We start from the raw sequence: 22,778 nt of genomic DNA on the forward strand, positions 1-22,778 counted from the left end.
GTTCATTCTTTGGTTTTCAGAAACATTTGACTTTTTAGAAACTTTCCGAAGGGAAGCAAAGGTAATTTGAATTAATACTCTATTTTAAAATTCCTTTTCGCTTGTTATTCTCTTGATGTTGATTTTGTGAACAGAGACATTTTGATATAATAACATAGAATCGTAATTTGTTCAAAGCTTTATTAGGAGATTAATGTATGCGAGTGTAGTTAGTACTTTTTATACGTTTTTAGGAGAAACGTACATAATTCTTACTAGTTGTACGTAAAGTATTTTATGGAAGCTGTCTTTAAGCATTTAATTGTTAAAGAAATTGACAATCGTAGAGGATGTAAATATTGACGTATTACGCTAACATTATAATCTAACATTTTATCTCCTTGCAGGTGTTCAAAAGTATTCAAAACAATTTTAACTTCTAGAACAGTGTTCAATTTGTATTTATAAGTACTATTACGCAAACTTTGTTCATCAAACGTGTAATTTGCTGTACTTTTCATGAATTTGTACGTAAAGAATAACAAAACATTCGGCAATCTAGAAATGTGCAATTTTTTACTCAAATACAACAATAATACTAACCGTGTAATTAACCTTAAGTTTTTCTTACTTACTAACTGTTAAGATTAATATTATGTGTAAGTCTTTACCAATTCTTAGTCGTTACCAATTTTACACAATTTAGATGTTCCTTTTCAATTATAAAATTACTCCAACAGTTTTATATAAGTTCGTCGTGTGTTTTAGGTTGTGATTAAACGCTATATACCAGGAAAAATCAATGATAAAATACTAACAGAAATTTTGGACAAATACAATACAATCTTCAATTAATAATCTAATAGCAATAAAAGCAAAATATTTTAATCTGAAAAGATAAATGATAGCGTGTTTTCACTCCGATGCGTATACACGAACGCACACGTGCACATGCGCGCGTGCGCTCAAACGCACACAGACCCGACACCGAATCTAAAAAAACGCATAGAAAGAACAAAAGAGGAAAAAGCGAGTCGAATTGATCGTATTCAAAGGTTGCAACCGATTCGCAGCATGGTATATATCGGGAACGAGAAATGATGTTAAAGAAAGAGAAACAGAGACGTGATTGAAGATTTCAGCAGAACCGCTGATCCGATCAAGTGTTTACGCGGATGGGGCAGGGGTAGGGGTAAGGATGCGCGCGCATCGCGATAAGACAGTGTTCGTTATCAGTACGGCAGGCGTCGTTCACTTGTTCGCGAGTCGGTCCAGAGGGTAGCCAGGAGATTGCGCCACCAGCCGATCCACTTTTAGATTGATTTTCAAGAGCACCGTGCACTGGGTAGCGCTCCGCGTTTATTTTAACGTGGCCAGAGTGTTCGAACGGGCCGCGACCGTCTCGGGTGATAGTAGAAACAGCGTGACGAGGTGAGAGGTTCGGGTGCGGGCGCCTTTTCTCTCCGCCGGTCTGGAAGAACGTCATTTAATCGTGTCCCACGGGAGGCACATCGTTCTCGTCGCCTGCGTGCTCGTGTTATTATACCGTTACGCTCGTGTGTGTGCCGTTTCTGCTACGCGTACACACTTACAGTAACCGTGTATACACATAGAGAGTCTGTCTATATACTTGTCCGTTTGTTCGTTCGTTCGTTTCTTCGTGCGGTGTTCCCTGTACGGGCGAACTGTGTGTGTGTTCTCCCTCGGAACGTGCGGCTTCGTGGCGCAGTGCGTGAAATGAGTGACAAGGATCGTTCTTCTCCCACTCTTATTGAAAACAGTCTCAAGTCGCTGCTCGATCAACCTAGTATTTTTCCATTGATTGGTAAGTGTCGCTACGATTCTTTTTAATTTCTAATGTAACAGTACATTTTAGAATTTCCCTATCGCGATGCGGCCACGACCACCTTCCCTCCACCCCTGTGCTCGAGCGTTTTATTAGAACGCGCATTTATTCTTTTCTTTGAAATTCGCGCAAATACTACCTCAGCGCTGACTAGCGGCGATCGAACGAATACGAAACGTGTTCTCTCTCTCTCTCTCTCTCTCTCTCTCTCTCTCTCTCTCTCTCTCTCTCTCTCTCTCTCGTCTTTCCACCGACGAAATAAAATAGTTCGTCATTCGTTATTTTTCTCTCGATATAAATGTCTTCCCGTTTTGATGTTTAGATTTTATGGTGTCGGCTGCGTGTTTTTTTTCTCATTTCTTGGATAAACAGTATGTATATATATATATATATATGTGAAAGTAGTAGAAACGAAAGAACGCGCGGAAAGAATTTGGTAAATTCAATAATAGAGAGAAAAGAAATAGAGAATAGTAAGCACACATTTATGTTCATTGGTTGCGCCGGCACTCGGTTTCTCGATTAACCTCGTTTGGACCCCGTGATGCACCACGTGATGCTACCAACCTAACCTCACTTTCACTTGCTCAACTTGTAGCTATACGCTCGGTTTAGTTCAGCTCGATACGAATGTTCTACGAACTGATATACTAACCTTCTCGATTTGACCATGGAACGAACATTGTTAATACCATGCGATAGATTCGAGTGGAAATTTGTATTTCCACAATGGCAAAGAGCGACATGTGTTGAAGGTCGATCGATTATGCGATTTCTTTTTCTCTTGAATAATAGTTCTCGTTAATGCGTAGCGCGACATCGAAGTTTAATATTGTACTTTCGGTTGTTTCATTTTCGAATTTTCTAAATTCCGTGTGTCTAATTTCGTATGGGTTTATCATGCGCGAAGATAAAGCGGGGGAATAATAATTGGAATGTGTAAGAGGAATGAAATAAAATGTTAATTGCCCAGTATGTATTTAGGTTGTCGTTCGATCGTGGCATTCTAACTGACACGTTTACGGTTTTTCGTCAGCTTCATAACTGACATTACATCGTACCGAACTTAACGATGATTGTTCGTTTATTACACACTTGTGTATTAATCAACTTAAACGTTATGCGAGGCGTACCGTCGCGTCGCGTCGCGTCGTGTCCCCTCTGAAAATACATCGAAACATTTTCATTCTGTTAATTTACATATCAATTTACACGTTGCGTCGCGTTAGAATGTAAATTACGATACAAAGTACATGCAGCTCGAGTTTCATCGAGAGACAATAATTTAACTTTTTTGCCGAGCTGCATTATCTAGGGAACAAGGTTCGAGTCCACATCAGGTAATTGTGCTTTGCGCAATCGCGGCACTCGTTCAAGTTTAGTCTATCGGTAATGATATAAAAAAAAAAAGAAGAAAAAAGAGGAGAGAAACGAAGTAGAATATATTAATTGTCGCGGTGCAGAAAAAAATTAACGAAACTATGAATATCTAATGAAAGTTAATTATTTTAACGGTATTGTATTAACAATTCGAAATATACAGCCGGTAAATTAAGGACAGTTCCCTGACTCAACGTAATAACTTACTTCCCATTCAACTTTGCAACCAGTTTCATACGTTGTTCGCGACGAAATAGGTTTCATTGTAAGGTGTCATGAAACGATTCGAGCGTGTGATTGGAAAAATGATTATGAGCATTCGTACGCGCGATAAAAATTTATTAATTCAAGATTAATTTATCGACGGGTATTTCTTTTAAGTAATTGTACCCGTCGGTAACTGTTCGCCATTTAGATTGTAGGTTACGAGTAAAAATTTTCGATCGACGAAACGTTATCAAATCTTTTAGAAAAATCAGTCTCCGATTTTTGGAGTAGGTGAACTTTAATCCGTGTTTATTTTTTTAATCGCATTATTTTGGTTGGTGATACAAATGGAAGGTTAGTAAAGTAATTAAACGTGTATATATACGTGTAGAGAATCGAGATTTACTATCGTTATCGATACGTTGGTGCTCGAGTTGCTTCGATACAAATCTTCACCTTCGAAATCGTTTTCGATTAAAGATTCGTGAACGATGGCTCCTTCGATTATTTTTACGATTAACGTTACGTAGTTATCAGACTTATCTTCAATAGGTTTTATAAGTTCGATAATGTGACGTTCTTCAAGCGTACAATCGCATTTTATTCACGATGTTTATCAAGCATTAACATCTCCTTAAAATACGATGTGAATGTAACACGGAAACGTGCCAGGAAAAACGATGTGTAAAATTCAAAATGTTCACTTATTAGCACTAGATTGACATATGCATTTCTCGGTGCACCTTAATAACGAGACGATTTGCCGCTCGTAACCATCGTGTGCGACACTTTCACGCGACGTTAGTTGGGCATTAATTTCTAGATTGTCACTGAGATAACGCGTTACGTCACGAATACGCTCAAGGACTGACATTTTCAATTGCAGAAATAGAAATAAATTGCGAATTTACCGGTATCTGAAAAGCATAGCCATGTTTGATAGTAAAATATTCGTGCCTGCGGAGTAAAGTCTAAAAAAAATCTATTCACTCGGATATAGTAAAGATGTTTCGTTCTGTTATTAAACTTCTTTAAGTAGACAGTTTTTGCATATTTCTTGGACAGACTCTTGTCTATTACCCATGGCATATGTTGGTTTTAATTCGTGTTCGCTCAGTTGGTTAAAAATTTTGGCCAGTTTTCTTGATAATTAATATCATCTTTAACGATGGTTTTTTATTAAATTTAATTTAGAGACATTTTTTGGCACTGAAAATAGCTGTGCAAAATATTCCAGCGGATATTACCAAAATTATGGATATCGAATTGTTCTCTTAGGAAAGTAAAAAAATCCAAAAATATTGACGATACATGAAACATTTCTAAAAATCATCATGAACTGTTAGTTTCTAACGCAGTGCGCCTTATCACTTGAAACGGGGAAAGAAAATAAGAAAAAAACGAAGGCCAGAGTAGACTAATCAAGCGGTCAATGGATGATTAAACGTTGCGGAGGATAATTCGGTGATAACGCAACGGGACTATCAGCGAAGCGCTTCGATTTCCTTGGGAAGCGACATTTTTCTTCACGGGCACAGTGCACGATGGTCTCGTTTGGCTCTTGTTTCTCTTTATTTTCTGTTTTTCTTGTTTTTTTTGTTCCTCTTTTTCGTTTTACGAGGCCCAACAGACGTTCGGCGCGACGAAGCCGCTCGCCTCTGGCCTGGTGCGGCCTCCAACCGAGCACCGCTCTCCTGGCAGTCGGCCAAAGCTTATGCCAGGTTTCAACATACCGGTCGACATGGATATTTTCGGGTTTGCGGCGAAACGACGAGCCCTGCCGTCTCTTTCTTCACTCCTATGACCTCGTCGTACCGTGATACACCACCGCCTCGATAACTCGTCTCATCCTTCGATCTTGATCGCCTCCATCCTCCCCCCGTACGCCTTTCTCTCGTTTGGTGCTTTGCTTTGCGGCTCGATTCGGCGGACTTTGCTGCTTCCGTTTCATCGATCGAACCAAACATTCATGCCCACGCGAAAACTGTTATTCCCGCCCGTGAATGGAAGTGTTTCAGTCGGTTTTTCGTTTTTTTCAAATGGTGTACGTTCTCCTTTGAAAAAAAATGAGTTAATGATAGTTTCAATGAAATAAATATCTCCTTTTTTTTTATATATATTTATAACCACACATTGAACGGAGCACGATTTCTCCGCAAATTGAGAGAGAATTTTATTAGCTGTAAAATGTTAATGTACAAACATTATTTTCGAAAATGGATTCAGTTGCTAATACAGAATTGCCGAATAAAGAAAAGAAAGTAGATTACTATTGTCTGTAATGAAACGAGATGATCTTGTTTGAATCAAATCTCTAGAGGAGGCGATATCAAATAGAAAAACAAGTAAGGACGGAGAAATTATAAATTGGTTGAAAATATGTTCGATAAGCTAAAAATTTCAACGAAATTATTATGTCGTCCCTGTATAAAAGTTCAAGTCCTACAGGGAGAAAGAAATATGGTGATATGATGAATTTACTGCCTTGCATACCGCCAATTTACGATAAATACTTCACTAGACTAAGTGTAAAGGAGGAATAAGTTTCAAATATAAATGTGAATTCATTATTTGTAGTTATCTTAACGAAGTAATTTATTTTTTATGCTTCTTTATCTATATTTTCTTGTATAATTTAACTAAAACTAATTCCTACTTAACTCAATTATTCATCAACTACATGTCTCCATTTTTATTGTAGTTTTTTACATTAAAAATTTCATTCATTTTTTCTATTCTTGTTTTTATTCATTTATAATTTATTATCATTATTGAAAGTGATACAAGTCTACTTGTAGTTAAGAAGATGGTTCTTTTCTCTAACACTTTTATTAATTATTAGTGCATAATAAAATTAAACAGGTTTATAGCGTTAAAAACATCCATCGAATTAATGAATGTTTATTAATATTTTTATTATTGATTCAAACGCAAACCCTTAATTATCTCAATAGAAGGAAAAAAAATGGATTTGTACCACTTTGCAATACCACAACGGCTCATTTTTTAAAGGCTTATATTTTACTAGTCAGTTTACTAGTCAATTGCTGTTGGTCAGTATATTTTATTGACTAGTATTTTAATCCTGTTTGGTCGGTATCTTTTACAGGCCCCACTGGCAGCTAAACAAATACCAATGGTTGAAAAACGTAACTATTTTTCGACTTAAAATCAGTCTATAATGCAATGGGTTTAATACTTAATCTAACTTAAATTGACCTTGCCTTTTTTAAATCGCTCAAGGGGTGGACATTAGGGAATTTTTACGCGGCGATTGCGTTACGCGTTGCACGGAAAAGAAATTGATCGATTCCACTTTGTGTACAATCAGTGGTTTTTGATATCAGAGGGCATTGTTAGCGCGTAACTTAACACCTTGTTGTAGGAGTGAGATGATCATCCTTTCGCACTTGAATGTCTCCTCTGAGGGGACGTCAGCTTTTTCAAAAATCCATGTTTCCCTTGCAAGTTTTGTATCGAAATTGTGTGGAAATTTTTTTATTGTTGGTGGACGTAGTTTACTAAGATTGTAGATTGCTACTTGTTCGGATTGCTGTTTTAGCAATAATATCTATTGCTAACGTAGGAAGGCGCTGAGTGCAAACGGTTAAACATTTAAGGATGCTGGTTAATTAGGTTGTTGGAAGTTACTGTTTTAGAGGATACTAGAAAGCAGTGTGAAAAATCGGGTTAAGTGTTATTAGTTATACTTAACTACTAGTAGTTTGCTTTAATGATTGCGAGAAATATGTTTATTACAAATACCAATAATCGGTTCTATAATCGGGTAATAAGTGTATGTTAAGTAATTGACAAAGTAACAGAATATTTATGCTAGTTAGCCTATCCTTGAGAGATATAAGTAGGCTTTTTTTTCTTTTTGTTTCTCCGAAAATTTCCATGTTATCTGAAGTTGAATAAAAAGCAGGACTACAATCTTATTGTTGTATAAAACTGAGCTATTTTGAGTCTTCAGAACTACCAGGAATATGTTTAGCAAAAGTGTCAATAATTTCCACAAATGTTATTCATTGATTATATGGTGGCTGTTAACACAACTGGAACTATCGTGAGACGATAAAATTATAACAATTTGTATTAAGAGGAAAATGAAAAAATTATATATAAGTAAAAACAGTATTATAGCTTGCTGAATGTCGATAAAAATTGCGAATATGTAATTTTTTAGACGTTTTTTTTTTATCGTGTTATACATTAAATCATTATCATTTTGTAGATGCGTATTATCATATAGTCTTCCAAATATGATAAGATTGCCATAAATTTGTGAGACGATATTGATGATAAATAGAAAAGTAAATTAATAGAAAAATAAATAGAAAATCTTCAGCTGCATTATTATTTCATGAATAAGAGAAAACAATTAATCGATTTTCTAAATAATATCTAGTTAAATTTTCGAGTAACAACTATTTCCCTTATATTATAGACATATGGTCGAGAATAAATACTTGGAAAGTTAATTATAAAGATAAATATACGTCCTTACAATTAGAAAAGCTTACAGTTGCATTTTAATTGTCGATGTAAATTATTACCACGAGTAATTGATATTTCAAGGAGTTAAACCGATGAATCCTTAAGAATACTTGATTAATTCGTTAATCATTAAAGTGTAACAGCAAATACTTAAATATTTATTACAACAGTTTTCAAAAACTTCATGTAATTTAGTGTTTATTGTTGGTATTCGTCAAGTTACCCCTGAATAAAAATGTTTGTTTCCTTGAATAAATTGCCAATGTCCAAAGTCTTCTTCGAGAACATTCCTCGTCATTTTACAAACGATAAGCGACTCCATTCAGCCTCCAATTTAATGAACCCGACCGCTATCGACGCTCAGTTCCGACAGTCCTTCGCTCCCGTGATTCTCACCTCAATTTAGTAACACTTCTCTCTCTTTCTCTTCGATTTACACTGACTCATTTATTCGGTCTCCCTCGTCGTTAAAATTGCCTAGAGTTAATTAAATTCGCTGAAAAACTACTTCATTGATAGAAATACAAATTAGGGAAAACTACTCTTTCGCTTCGATTTTAAATTATTAATGTGGTTTTGAGGGTTTTTTAATCGCGTTTAAAGTGTAGAAATTAATTCATTGTTTCCTCGGTTTCTGTCTTAATGTAATGTCGATTATTTGTCGAAGGAAGGAAGAAGATAATATGAAAATGTAGACTAACAATGATTTATTGTGCGAACAGTGCTTTTTTTTTTCTTTTTGAAAAAGATGTCGACAGAGCTGATAATTGAAAGAAATACACGTGAAGCCTTGAACGTTGACCTTTTCGGGACTGAAACTTTGTTCGGAAAAGACACCGCCTCATATTTTTGACTTTCTTCAAAAAATATAGAACAACCCTGAACGATAAAGCGTTACTCTGTATTTAAGTTTAGAGCTTTTTAGTTGAAAATCTGTTACGATTTAGGATCTCTGGACATATTATATTTGCACGTGTGTGCCGACTAATTGCGTTGGAAGGATCACCTCAAATGTGAGGAACTAATGCGTAATTTATTTTCTGCACGGTGAAAATTTTTTTTATTCTATGTACAACACAGAGTGCAATCTATCTAGGTGTCCTTGTGTCTAATGTCTATCTATGTATCTACGTAACTAATTATCTATATAGCTAAATGGCTAAGTGTGCCCGTGTAACTAAGAGTGACAAACTAAGAATTTGTAAAAACTAGTGCTAGATTATTCTAAGAGTGTACAAACTGGCGAATGAGGCGAATGAATCTTATGGCTCTAACTTAAAGTCCTCTCCACAAATGTGAGGAAGTGGAGTTGGCGGTCAAGTCGGCAGGGTATCACCGATATTTTCGATTTATGACACGCCAATCACCACTGAGTGCTGAAACGAAGACCAGAGTGTTCACGTGGCCTGTAGACGCGCAGGCCAACTCCTGTCCTTAACTTCTGGCTCGCAAAACAAAAGGAATTCAAACGAACAATATACTATTGAGATGACTAAAATTCTCAAAAGTGATACAGTACGTGAGAGTGTCCGAATCAAATAAATTGAAATACAGTAGTGTCGTTCGTTGGCGTGACTGAGGTGCGCACAGTGATAACTGGTGAGACTTATCTGGTTACAAGATGCTTACTCTTTACTATACCGGTTTTAAATAATTTATCCCGGTTCTGTCGACCATTGTGCAAGAACCCCTATTTACGATCCTGTAAGAGGGCTTCCGCGATAAGATAGCGTAACAGCAACTTAGGGGCGCTAGGACGGACGATTAAAACTATAATAAAGACGTGGCTGTGGAAGGAACTGTGGATCAAATTGGATAGAGTGTGATAGATGGTGGGATTTATATAATTTCGGATATTTTTCGATTAGATATCTCGCTTTCTCTTCTTTCGCACGCTCGTATCGTCGGTTAAAGTACACTTGAATTAATAACAAATACTAGACCGAGAAAGTAACCTTACCTAATTTAAGTAAATTTACACTCTTTCTTTAGTCAGAGTTCAATTGATTTGATTAATTATATTCTCGAAGTTGTTTTCAACTGAACAAAATATCATTTATCTAAACTATCAAGGAAAGTAATTTTATTTGAACGGACGCGTTTTTACACCACAGAATTCTTACTTTAATCGAGTAAAATTTTCCATCGTAGCATCTTTACATTTATATTTATTCTAAACGCGTATGGTATACAAAACAATTTCAGGCAACATATTAAACCTCATTCAGCGATCTAGCGATATACACGTAAGTCGTCTCGTCATTTCTCACGTCCTCTGTTTCATTTACTCTGTTTTCATTCTTTTTTTTCTCTCTGTCATAATTTAAATCAACAGTTAACGTAATTGTAGTGCCACGAGGCCACTACGCACATCGTGTGCCACCAAAATACGGCTTCCACTCGTAAGGTTGCTATCGCGCAAATGATCATTAAAAATAAGGGAAAAAAAAGCATTTCTATTATTTTTCGGAAACCAGAATGTTTGTTTGTCATCATGTCATCATGTTTTTTGTACTCCGGTTGCAAATGGTTGCCCCAATTTGCTCTGACGATACGAAATTTAAATTTGATCTGGTAAGGTCAAGTTTTTAATTGTTATCGACTAGGACAATTAGATTCATTAAATTTCGTATTGCGAATTTCAGCTGACACGTTCTTATTCTTTTATATAATAATGCGAGTACTGTATATAGTATAAAAATGTAGTAATTTTAATTTTTTTATAAATACTATGTGATAAATTATTCACATTTAAGCTTATACCGCTTTCTCAGAGTGCTCTGGTACTAGCTCTGAAGAGAATAAAAACGAATTTAGTGTTATGTTGGTTGCAGAAAAAGGACAAAACGAAACAAGAAGGTTCCTAGATCATTTTAAAATTTGGATGCTGTCTGTAGTACGGAAATAGCGGTCGATAGTATTGTACATACTAATCGATTGAAATTGGAATCTTCAGTTATCGTTGGTGTACTAGCTATGCAAAAATAAATACGATCGAAAATAATGCAAGCAGTGCTTTCCATTTGATTCGAACCAAAAATCTTTATCGGTTAATGAATAATTAGGGTATCAAATGTTATGCGTGGAATATTGTTGAATGTGCGGATTGAATGAATTTTTCGCGTGAATGTTTTAAAACGATCAGTCAGTTGTGTTCATCATCCGTTTTTAGAGTAATATCTTAGTTGAAAAGAACTATCTAACGATTTAGAAATATCTTGTCACAATTCGAATTTCAAGAAATCAGTTTTCTCGAGTGTTACGATTCGTTCGATATATCGAGCGACAACGACTGTAATTCTATTACTGATTCTGAAGGTAATGTGTACGATGATGTCTATTTGTTAGTCAATTTTGAAAGATGCGGAAGGTCCGAAATGGTGATAGCGATGGCGAGATTACTGCGCGCAAACGTAAATAAAAATTTCATGAGATCAAGTTCAAAGCATACCGTAACGCGCTGCACCGTTTCTTAACGGTACTAATAATCTGACATTGAAGACAGAATTGAAGAAATTCGCCGGTGTTAGAGTAGGCTTATGGAAAATAATATTGCGATCATTTGAGTGTTAATTATGGAAATAAAAAACTGAGTTAATTTGACGCACTGCATCGAAACGAATTGTAATCTTGCAGTATCCAATGGGCAGATTTTTTTACCAATCACTGGTGATACAAGTTTAGTTTTCGGGTTTTCTACGCGCTATGTATAATTTTTATAGTGGGGGTTGATTGTGATCCGGGCTGTATTTAGCTTCTCCGTCAAGGCAACGATATGTTGGATATCAATGAGAATGAATTCTGAGAAGCACCTACACTGAATTTCCGGAGTTTAGATGAGTTATTCGAGCAGGACAACACGGTTATTCACACACCTCGAAGTTGAACTACCAAAACTATTACAGAAGTTAAGTAAGGAATGGTATCGCAGGAAAAATATTCCATCAATACAGTAATAGTATAAGGCACAATAATATTATTAGATAAAAAACACAATAAAATAGATCTATGTATTTAAGTTTTATATAAAGCTATTTTAATTGTACAGCAACAGAATGTTAACAGGAAATATTGTATTTCGATAATTATTTAAATTTGATGTTTCTGAACAAATTTGAGATGGAATAAGTTTCGCTAAACAATTCTGATGTCCCCTCAGAGGGAACATCCAAGTGCCGAATGTATGTGTAAGAAATATCGGGTAACAGGGTGCACGGACGGTCAACGAGGGCCGTGTGCATTTCCCTGTGGCATCGCCCCACTCCGGGGCCTAAACATACGAATGGGCCATGACGTTGAGGGTGTCCTCGAGGCTAGTACGAATGGCCTAAGAAGGCATTCTTGTATGAACCTTCGGGTGAATCAGAAATAAATACGCCCAGTAAACGTTGAGCAATCGAGTTTTTACTTTATTCTCATCTACATCCTACATATGATTGAATAAAACATTTTGATTATTTCTAATAAGCTTTGAATTTTATTAGTTGGAATCTGTAGATATTTCGTCGCAAGTTCGCCATTTTTAAATTGTCTATATTTTACCTTGAAACTATTCAGATGTCAGATTTTCGGTTTCAAAATAACAAAGGTATAACAGGCAGAAACTTGGCGGACTGTATCGTAGAGGTGCATAAGTAGATAGATCGCATCAAATTCAACGAGCGTACAGAACTGTACTAATTTCATACGATATCGATTTGTTCCAATTAAGTCGTCCTCTTCGAACCTCTCCTCTCGTTATTATCGCAAACTCTCACTGTGGCTGATAAAATGAAATATCTGTTATCGGGTGCCATCTAAATTAGTTTCTCACGCTATGTCTATGATTTCAAATAGAGATTCAGTCTTTTTATTCTCATCTTCCAAGCTATATTAAGAACTTGCATCCCTCGTGGTTAGACTGATTACGCTGAAACTAAAATTCTAAATACGCAAACTTGCGTACTCTATGTAGCTCGTTACTATTTCTTTCTACAATATATTCTTCGTTTGTTCCAATTATGTTCCAATTCTTCCTGTTTCACCAATTATCTATCTCATTCCATCGAATTCCCAAACTCCCCAACCGTTTTTACTGTCATATACCTATGAAAGAAACAAAAGTGTTACAATTTTGAATAATAAATCAGACAGTGTTTCGTTGTTCTCTATGTTGTTTGACAAGTACTGTTTTTTCGGATTTATTTTGTTCGAAGTTTAATTGAAGTTGATCTTCAATTTTTGTAATAGTACAAAGTGTATTTGGATATAAACAACATTTGTTTTGTACATTAATCCAAGTTCCGAAGGCAACATTAAATTTGTACCATTGTACTACTCTGACCGAGCTGTCGCGAAGTAAGACGAAGGACGCGATAACTGATGGTGCCGTTATAATTAACGAGCAATAGATTCCGTGTGAGAATAAGATTATCGTAAAAACTGGAGAACGTTTGTTAACTTTTAAGAGCAGATACTAGTGTAGAAATTTATTTAAATGTCGTTCAAAGTACAATAGCTGCAAACGGTTTCTCGGTTACTTATTGGTTTCTATTTGTCAAGATAATTGTTACAAAAAAAATATGAATATTTCCCCGTTATTCCGCGCATGTAATTAAACAACAAAGCAATTAAAACTGCTTTATGCAATCATCAATTGTTTCAACAATTTTGTAACTTTATAAATCTAAGATTATAAATCTAAGAATTTAGCTTTATAAATCTAAGAATTCACTTGTTGCTAGACACTGTTTGGCATTCTCGTAATAATTTCTTATTAAGTTTAAAGAAAATGAAATTCCCTTGAATAGCTAGTGTGTACGATGGGGTGTCTATTTAGCAAAATTTTAAAGGGTGAAGCTATGCAACTAAATATAAGTTATTGAATAAATAAGAGCAGAACTACAAATTTAGAAGGTTTTGAAGGCTATTCTAGAGTAAAAATATTACTAAAAAATGTTCAAAGTGGATAACGATTTCTTCACAACGATAGTGGAACAAATTTATTATTAATTTATTATGAGCGAAACAAGGTATTTATACAAGTATAAAAATATAGAAAATGTGTGAAACATTAAAACTTCAACGTGTGACGTGTACAGAAAAACGTACGTGTAAGAAAGAGACTCTCCGGTCTTAGGGAATAAGCCTACGGGAAATGATTATGCGGTCATTTAAGTGCTAAGGTAATTAAGGATCCACGTTTCGCAGAAAATCAAATCCAAATACTTGGATTCTAGTTTGCGAGGTAGTGGTGCGTGTGTGACAAGATGATGACTAAAATGAAGATAAAATAATTATACGTATCGAAACGAGAAAGTTTGTCTCGTTCGCGGAACGGGAGGGGGGGGGGGGGGGGGGGATGTTGCGCCGTTACTTGTTGGGCCGCGCGAACTATTTCTAAGGACCTCGGCGCTTATAAAGTTGCGTCACGCGACAGAATGCGTACGAGGTCTATAGATAGAAAAGCGGGAAACCGTTTCTGTGTACAGCCGATTTTCTCCGTAGCCGAAGATCGCGGACACGTAAAATAGAAACGTTCGACGGGGTGAGAGCGCGTTCACGCGCCTTCCTCGGCTCGCATACTAACGGGAATATGCAGGTGAAATAACACCGATGCACTTACTCGAAATCCGCTTTTTGCTCGCTTTGCTGGCACCGATCCAGATCGAATATTATTCCCGCCGACTGCTCGAGAATCGAGGAGAAACCAGGGCCCGTTTTGTTTCCTCCTCGAAGTCATCGTACTCGGCGATGCCCGCTCGGCCAGCCATTTTTTTTTGAACGATTTTTTCAACGACTTTTATTTTATTAAGTAAAAAATACTGTGGACAGTTCAATTTACTTATATTTGAAAAAGGTACACTTTTCGTTACTCTCCTTTTATACATTCATTCGTCGAACAATTTAGATTCTTTTCCACGGATTCTCATGCGTTCCCTTCTTTTCTTCTATACTCGAGATGAGAACCGATTCATAATTTTAGAAACGTTCATTTCTCGCACCCCATAATATATAATAAGTAAGGCGAATTACAGTTAACAATTTCCAGCTTTTCTAAGACATGGGCTGAATTTAAAGTATCTCTAAAAATGAATTTCTCCTTTTTACCCGTGGAATATTATTCGAAAAATCTGCCTTGCGAACACATTTCGAACATTAAGTACGTTCGAGAGTCCGTGGATTGAAGAATGATACAAACCACTCTGATGGATATATATTATAATACTAGTTGGCCAAAGATGTGGGTAACGGACATGGAAGCCTTGCGTGTCCTAAACTGACCGCAGTGACTCTAATAAATCGAAGGAACTTTAAACAATGTAATAAGGGGACTTGGACATTATGTAAGTGTATATAAAGTGTGTACGGCTCCTTCGCTATTATTGTGTTCGCCACGTGTATTTTTTTCTACGTTAAGAACTTTTACTAATTTCCTTGGCGACCCTCTCTATAAACAGCTGTTACAAAATAAAAAAGACTTGCGTGCATCCTAAATGATTTATTTTATTTTGACAAAATCAAATTTTTACACAAATCAATGGGAAGGATGTACTTGATAACAGAACTCAATAACCTCGAAACTCCACATTCAGTTTATTTCTCTGCTTTGTTAAAATAAAATTAACACGAAGATTCATCTATACACAAGCTTGGGAATGCAATTGGAAAGAGAAATTATAATACACATTATAATTTATTCGATATTTTTACGTAATATTTATTATTTTTTTATTTCATTCAAAATTTACTCACCAGTGTTAAATTATTAAGCCTCAAGCCCAACTAATAATTCAATGACTTCATATTGCAAATGACTATCGATATCTTCAACTTGAGCAGAAAGTGTCGCGATAATCCTGTCTGGGATAGCCATATTGTAATTACAAATATTATATTAATTCCAAACGAAAATCGCGTATACCGCGTTGCCGTCAATAAATTTGCGATTAAGTAGTTTGGTATTCATCAATCGCTAATCAACCCCTAATCAACCCCGTAGATCGGATCGGTCACTAGTTAGATTACATTAAAGGCTGGTTGAGTGTCGAAGAAAGAAGAATCTTTAAGAAATCCAACTCTTTCTTGTAAAAAGTAGTAGTCGATGTTAATCTATGTTTAGTTGATTGTTGACTGTTTGGTCTTGGTATAATTCGACATTAGTTACTATTTATCTTCGATTTCTGAAAGCAACAGATTTTTAATTAGATATTTTGGATTTACGATACGTCAATGGCTATTGAAGTAAACCATTAATACGATTTCTACCGATGTGTTTCGACAGTTTTCCGATTTAATGCAAATATTTTGGGAATAATTCTGAAAAACTTTTAGCTTCAGAATGAGATTGGAGGAAAAATATAGCACGTAATTAATTCGCGCGTTATTTATTGACGAAACGAAATGAAATAATGATCTAATAATATATCTAATTTTAAGCGAAAATTTCCAAAGGTGCCTTGGGTAGAAATAGGATTAAAAATGAAAATCATTACAAGTTTTATAGCAATCTTTAACGCCCTCCCCAATCTTCTCACTGACTCGAATTAACAAGTTCGATTAGAAAAAGTGATAAATATGAAATTGGAACTCTTCAAAAATAGATAATTGTAAGCGACCATAGCATAAACTTAGTTTAAATTGGTTCTGTTCCGAATAGAACGGAACAATATGTGAGTGCAGGCTTAAGCAAATCTCCCGCCTATCATTATTATAGGCATTAGTGTAGAAAGAGTTATTGTAACAATCCCCGAGGAATCTAACAGAAAGTTCAAATTTCAATTTGTGAAACTGATTGTAACGTTTTATAAATTTATTTTCAGATAAAGTTCTTTTCGCAAGTCCCCCTAAATGGTTAATGTTTGTTATTAACGCGTTGCTGATCGGTCACCAGTTTAACTCGCATTTTCATGCCCAAACCTCGTTGACCGATCACCACTTAACTGGTGTTTACACTTGCATTATCTATTACAATTTATGAAATTCAGCATGGCGCTTGAGCGCGTTTTGTCCTCAATTTGAAATCGAATTAAATGTCACACATTTTCATGAACAATAGTATTTATTAATTAATAATGTAATGCTTCCTTCATTCTCTGTAACTATCTCCCAACATTTGCACTTTCTCTTCGAAGAAAGTCGTAAGATAGTTTTTCTCTTCTTTCAGAGCATCAAATTACTTGCCATTGAAATTATTTTGCAAACTGTTGCCAACGTCCGAGAAGGAGCCGAGTGTAAAGGTTTAAAAACTATCTTCGTTTACTTTCGCGAATAAAGTACGCAATTTTCAAAAATAGCGTCGACAAGATCATATACAGGGATTCAATTTTTCAGAGATAGAATCAAATTTGTTATCATTCAAATTGTTTTGCAGAGACAGATGAAAATCTGAAGAGGCAAGATCACTTGAATGCAGCGAGAACAGATGGAAACACGGTCCAGTTTGTTTCGTTCTGTCAAAAACGTGCGCAACCCGTATTACCATTTAAATGGCGATTGAATGCAATCGAATTGTCAACATTTAGCCTCTCAGCTAATCAGGTTACAGTGGTAATTTATGGATTATTGTTCATTAGCTAAAAGTTCAGGGAAATACGTGTTTCGGAAAATGTTGAAATTGAATAAATTTAAACTCTGATCGCTAATCAATCCTAATGTCCCCTCAGAGAGGATATCCGATTGTGCGAAGGGTTAAAAGACTTTATTTTAAAGGGTTTTATTTTAGCACTGATTCCTCAAGCTATTAGTGATTACTAATCTAATCTATAAACTAAGGTATTCCATGGTGAAAACTACTTGGTATTTATAAAGTTAAGGGTGAATAAATTTTCAATACCAAGGTTAGCAGAGAGTGTAAAAAGAAGTTGACTTTCAGTTTCGTTTAAAAGTCGATGTATTTCTGACTTTACAATTTTCCTGATTCGTTTTAGATTTGATAGAACAGCAGAATGCAAACGTGTGTATAGGATAATAATACTCTTCGTAGTTTATAGGATAACATTTTAAGAGCCGCGTCACTCATTTTCGGATAAATAATGCAGAACCTTTCATTTGGTAATCCTGTTTTTTAGCTAGTGCTCTGAAAATATTTTAATAATTTTATATACTTTGTTCGCAATCATTTATGATTGATAATGTATTTAACAACTACAACAAATAAAATATAAAATAATATATATACACCTATTTATTGTTCGATTTGCAACAAATACGTCTGTATTTTTACCACGAAGGATCTCTAATGTCATTCGGTTATCTATTATACTTAAATCTTGCCATTTCAGCATCCCAGACATAGCTCGTTTGATAAACGCATAATTTTTTTTTCTGCAACCAAGTTGCTTTCACTGTACGAATATAATATTTTTAATGCACGGTGAGTATCATCAAGTAAGCATTTAATACTCGATGCATAAAAGTTGTCATTTTTTCGGCTGAAGTTTTAAATAGACGGAAAGATAATTTTGAATTGAACTTTTGAACAGATTTACTCAAACATTACAGACTCGATCAATTTAAATAAAAAGACTAACAAAGTAAAACTTCCTTTAAACAATACGTTGGAGGAGTTGAAATAAGCTTGGTTCGTAACTTGGTTCTTCTCTCAGTTCGATTTCAGCTGATTCCAAATTTATTTGTTCTTATTGCAATGTACGAGATATCAGTTCTTGAAACTCTTAACGTTGACGATAGAAAACTATATTTTCCATTCCAAAAACTCACTTTTCTCACCGAAGCTGCGTCCTCAGCTTACTTTAGCACAAAGCCTCGAAAAGAATCTATTAGGGTAAGCAAAATTAATCTACTTATTAACTATTATCACGAGACAGATTAAAACGTAGAAGTGATTAAAGAATATGCGAGCTCACTACAGATTCCATGAATAAAAGGTCAAATAAGTAAAAGTTAGTGTTTCATAGTATTCCATAGGATGAAGACCTAATAAATTTATTTCAAACTCCCACTTCAATACAAGTACATATCTATTTTGCCCTAAATCCCAATAGAATCGAGCAAAATAATTGTAGTGCCGATTAATAAATTTGTCTTCAATCACGTCTGGGAAACAGCGAAACAGTGACGTCTATAGCCACAAGGATGGATGGCGTCGAGTTTTCTCGGGGTGGGATGGGGTGGGTGGGGGGTGGTTCAAACGCTCTTAGTACGCAATCATATATCACGCTTCGTCTCGCGATACCGTTGGTTGATCTAGCTCAGCGTTCCCAAACTTTTCTTGTCTGAGAACACTTTTGAAATTTGTTTCTCTTCTCTGTCTCCTTCGTTGTAGCAAAGGATAACACAGATATGTCAGATAAACAAAATAAGAATTTATATTTGAATTTTTAGTAACAAACTAGTTTTCTTGTTCATAATTTTTCGTGGAATACTTTGTAATCGGAATACCAATGTTTCGCGGAACGCAGGTTGGGAAACTCTGGTCTAGCTGGTTACCTGCTCGTTACAGCCGTTTTCTTAACAACCACCTTTATCTTGCGTGCCTCTCGAGCAATTACGTGAGCGACAATTTCATCCACGATTCCGTTATCGGTGCACGCACGAATATTCGTTTAATGATGCGTCGCACGGTGTTTGCTCCACGGTGAAAAGTTACGTTTATCTGTCGTTTGATTGCCCGAAACGAACTGTCTTATACGACTGTTTGCTTTAAGACAAGTCTGACAAACAAATTCTTCTCGGTAACCTTTTACCATCTGCTAGCCAAGTCCAATTCTTTTAGTCAAAGATTAACATATTGAGTTGGCAATACGGTTTGCAAAAACCCGATAAAATTTCAAATATCCGGTTCTCGGTTTCTTATAAAGAGAAAAATCAGTTAACCGGTTTTTCTAATAAAGTATAAATAGACTGTTACCTTAAAATCAATTCAATAAAGACCTACCTTAAAAATAGCGAAGCTATGGAACAAGGAAGATAGATAAAAATGTACAACGCACAATTTGACAATCGGAATTATTTTTTATTTAAGAATGATATAAAATAGAAAGAAAAATAGCATAACTTTATTATTAATGTTTTATTATCTGAAGAGAATAGAAAAGTAATATAAAACATAGCTTATAAATTTTGTTTTTTAATCAAATAATGTTTAACGAAAACTAATGCATCCAACAGGTTATATTTCAATATTTGATACAGAAATTACCGCCGCACGAAAAAAGATCCGAAAAAAGATTAGTTAGAAACAAAACACCGGTTAATCGGTTCGCAAACTCTAGTTAGCAAGAAAGTATTTTCAGTGTTCATGTATAGATAGCGTTGTGATTGTGCTGGCAGTGTTACGACTTTCTCCCTTTGATACTTGATATCAGTCACAAGACTATCGAACAAAATGGAATATACAATATGTAATTAAATAAAGCCGAAAATAGTTGTTGCGTCGTTAATTTCTCCTCGTTTGTTTGCTCGGGTGGAATATCTTGGACGATCTTTTGCTGCTAGATTTTTGACTAGTTTATTTTACAAAATGTACACTTATATACAGGTTCGGAGTTCAGCAGTGAGCCAATCCGCGAGCTGCGTGATTCCGAGATGGTGGTGGTCGCTACCTTCCGGTAGGGGTAGGGCGGAACACGGAACACAACCGTTAGGGTAGCCTATTCGAGGCTAACGGGACCTAACGGGACCCCTGATTGGGTATTTTTGGGTTTATGATACGTCAATAGCTATTGAAGTAAAACATTAAGAGGTAGACTAAGTTTTCTAGCAACATTTTAATGCCTTCAAAGGTAACTAATTATAAGCGACCGTAGCATGAACTTGGCTTGACTATATGTTTCGAGGACGGAACATAGTTCCTTCCTAACCCAATAACCCTTTGTCATTCGCACAGCGCGCAGTAGGAAAGAGGAAAACGAAGAGTATCATGCACGAATCACCAAGAATAATAACGGAGGATTCGAAAAACTAACGATCCCGTTCACAAGAAAATAGTTGCTTCCAGTTAAATTTGAACATGATTTATTCTTTTGTTACAAAAAAGATGACTAGTGATTTTACTGTAATATATGATAAACGACTCGTAACGAGTAGGAACGCTGTTGAACGAGCACGGGCCAAAATATCTGTTAACGCTCAATTAGACATGCATTCCCCGCATATGCGCACGTATTATAATACTTTGTAGTTGAGCAGGTTTGGCTTGAACAATGTTCGTCTCTAATCATATACCAGCTAGGTGAAATAGTCACGCGTTACGATTATGTACACGTATGCGTGTACGAGAACGCAGCATTAGCAGAGACTATCATTAGACGGCAAGGCCGCGAGCAGGGCTGTAATCGTTGACAACCGGCCACCGGTTCCAATGATGTTACTACAACCGAGTTCGATGCCAGATGCCGTTTCGATCATCTTCTCTTCGCGCGAATACTTTCCCTCGCTCGCCGGAACTTTCAAGTTCGATCATTTTAATTGGCGAGGGGATTTCATTAAAATTACCATTTTAGATGTAAGCTGTGTTTAGTGCGAATTATAGATCTATTTCCAGTTCTACAAGTTTCAGGAATACGAGTTATCTTTTTTCTTATGCAAATTCATTTTTTTCATTGCAATTGTCTTTGGTACTCGTTCGAGTAATTATGTCTTAATCCTGTTTTTAATATTACTCAGCGCTTTATGCTCTGTCAGTTTATCAGAATGAGAAGAAACAACTTCATTGTCTCAAATGATCCATTAGAATATTAAAAGAAAGGGAAAGTAGCTTTTCTTCCGCATCTTTGCCTAAAATTTCATTTCACTCAATTCGTATATTTCAGTGGCGACAAATTAAATGATCAGTATTTGAATTCCGGTTAACTTGCGGTCAGTATTTTATTACCAAAATGGTCGATATAAAAATACTAAACGGCCAGTTAGGGGTTAGGTTAGTTAGTGAAATTAACAAACAGACAATGTAAAGTAAAAAAGACCTAGTATTAACACTTTGGTATCTACTGCGGACGTCGTACGACGCATTGCATGATCTTTTACAGTGCCCCGTGAGTGTCGTATGATATCCTTTAAATTTAAAATTACAGAAAAAATAAAAATAGAACAGTATTATCGAGTGGATCATAGAAATCAGTAATTAGACCTCTCTAGTACGCATAAAAATGAATTAAAATGACCAAGTGGCACGAAGTGCAACATCATAGACTCATTGTAAGTCGAGAAATAATTACGCTTACAAATACAAATTGGTATTTGTTTAGCTGCCAATGGGGGCTTCATATATTTTTAAAGAGTACTTCATATTAAAATACTGACCAAAAGCTGTTTTCCTCCAAATACAACAGTTTTACTTACGTACGAGAATATCATATTAAAAAATTGACAAAAGTAAAATGGAGTTATTTCATCGTAGTCGAAACATACTCGTAAAATTACAGTGTAAAATTTGATTAAAATTAAATTTCTCTTTCTCAGTATTCAGAAAATTGTTAATTTATTAAACACGCTGCTTGCCATATAAAAACATTGAAAATTTATTTCCATTACATAAAAAATAAACGTAATTCTCTAATTTTATATAGTTTTTATATAGTTATACGGAAAAGAGAGAAAAAAAAAGATAATGAAATAAAACGTTCACTAAAAAGAAAAGAAAAACTGTATATGCACGAGCGTCGAAGTTTTCCTGCAATTTCCCGTCGACCCGTTCTCTTCGTTGTTTTTGACGAGTTCGAACTATCCGCGACAGCCTGAAAAAGACAATCGCAGCGTCACCATTGACCCACGTGAACGTTACAGGACTTTTTCAGGCGAAACCATGAACGTGCACGACGTTGGTATACAAATAAAACATGTGTTTAAACAGGTAAATGCATTTAAATGGACTCGAGAGTGCGTTCTACTGCGTTGATGCAGCCGTTTGCTCGAGTCCGTTTTA

Source organism: Xylocopa sonorina, chromosome 6 (genome assembly GCF_050948175.1).
Source record: "Xylocopa sonorina isolate GNS202 chromosome 6, iyXylSono1_principal, whole genome shotgun sequence".
In the NCBI taxonomy this organism is placed as follows: domain Eukaryota; kingdom Metazoa; phylum Arthropoda; class Insecta; order Hymenoptera; family Apidae; genus Xylocopa; species Xylocopa sonorina.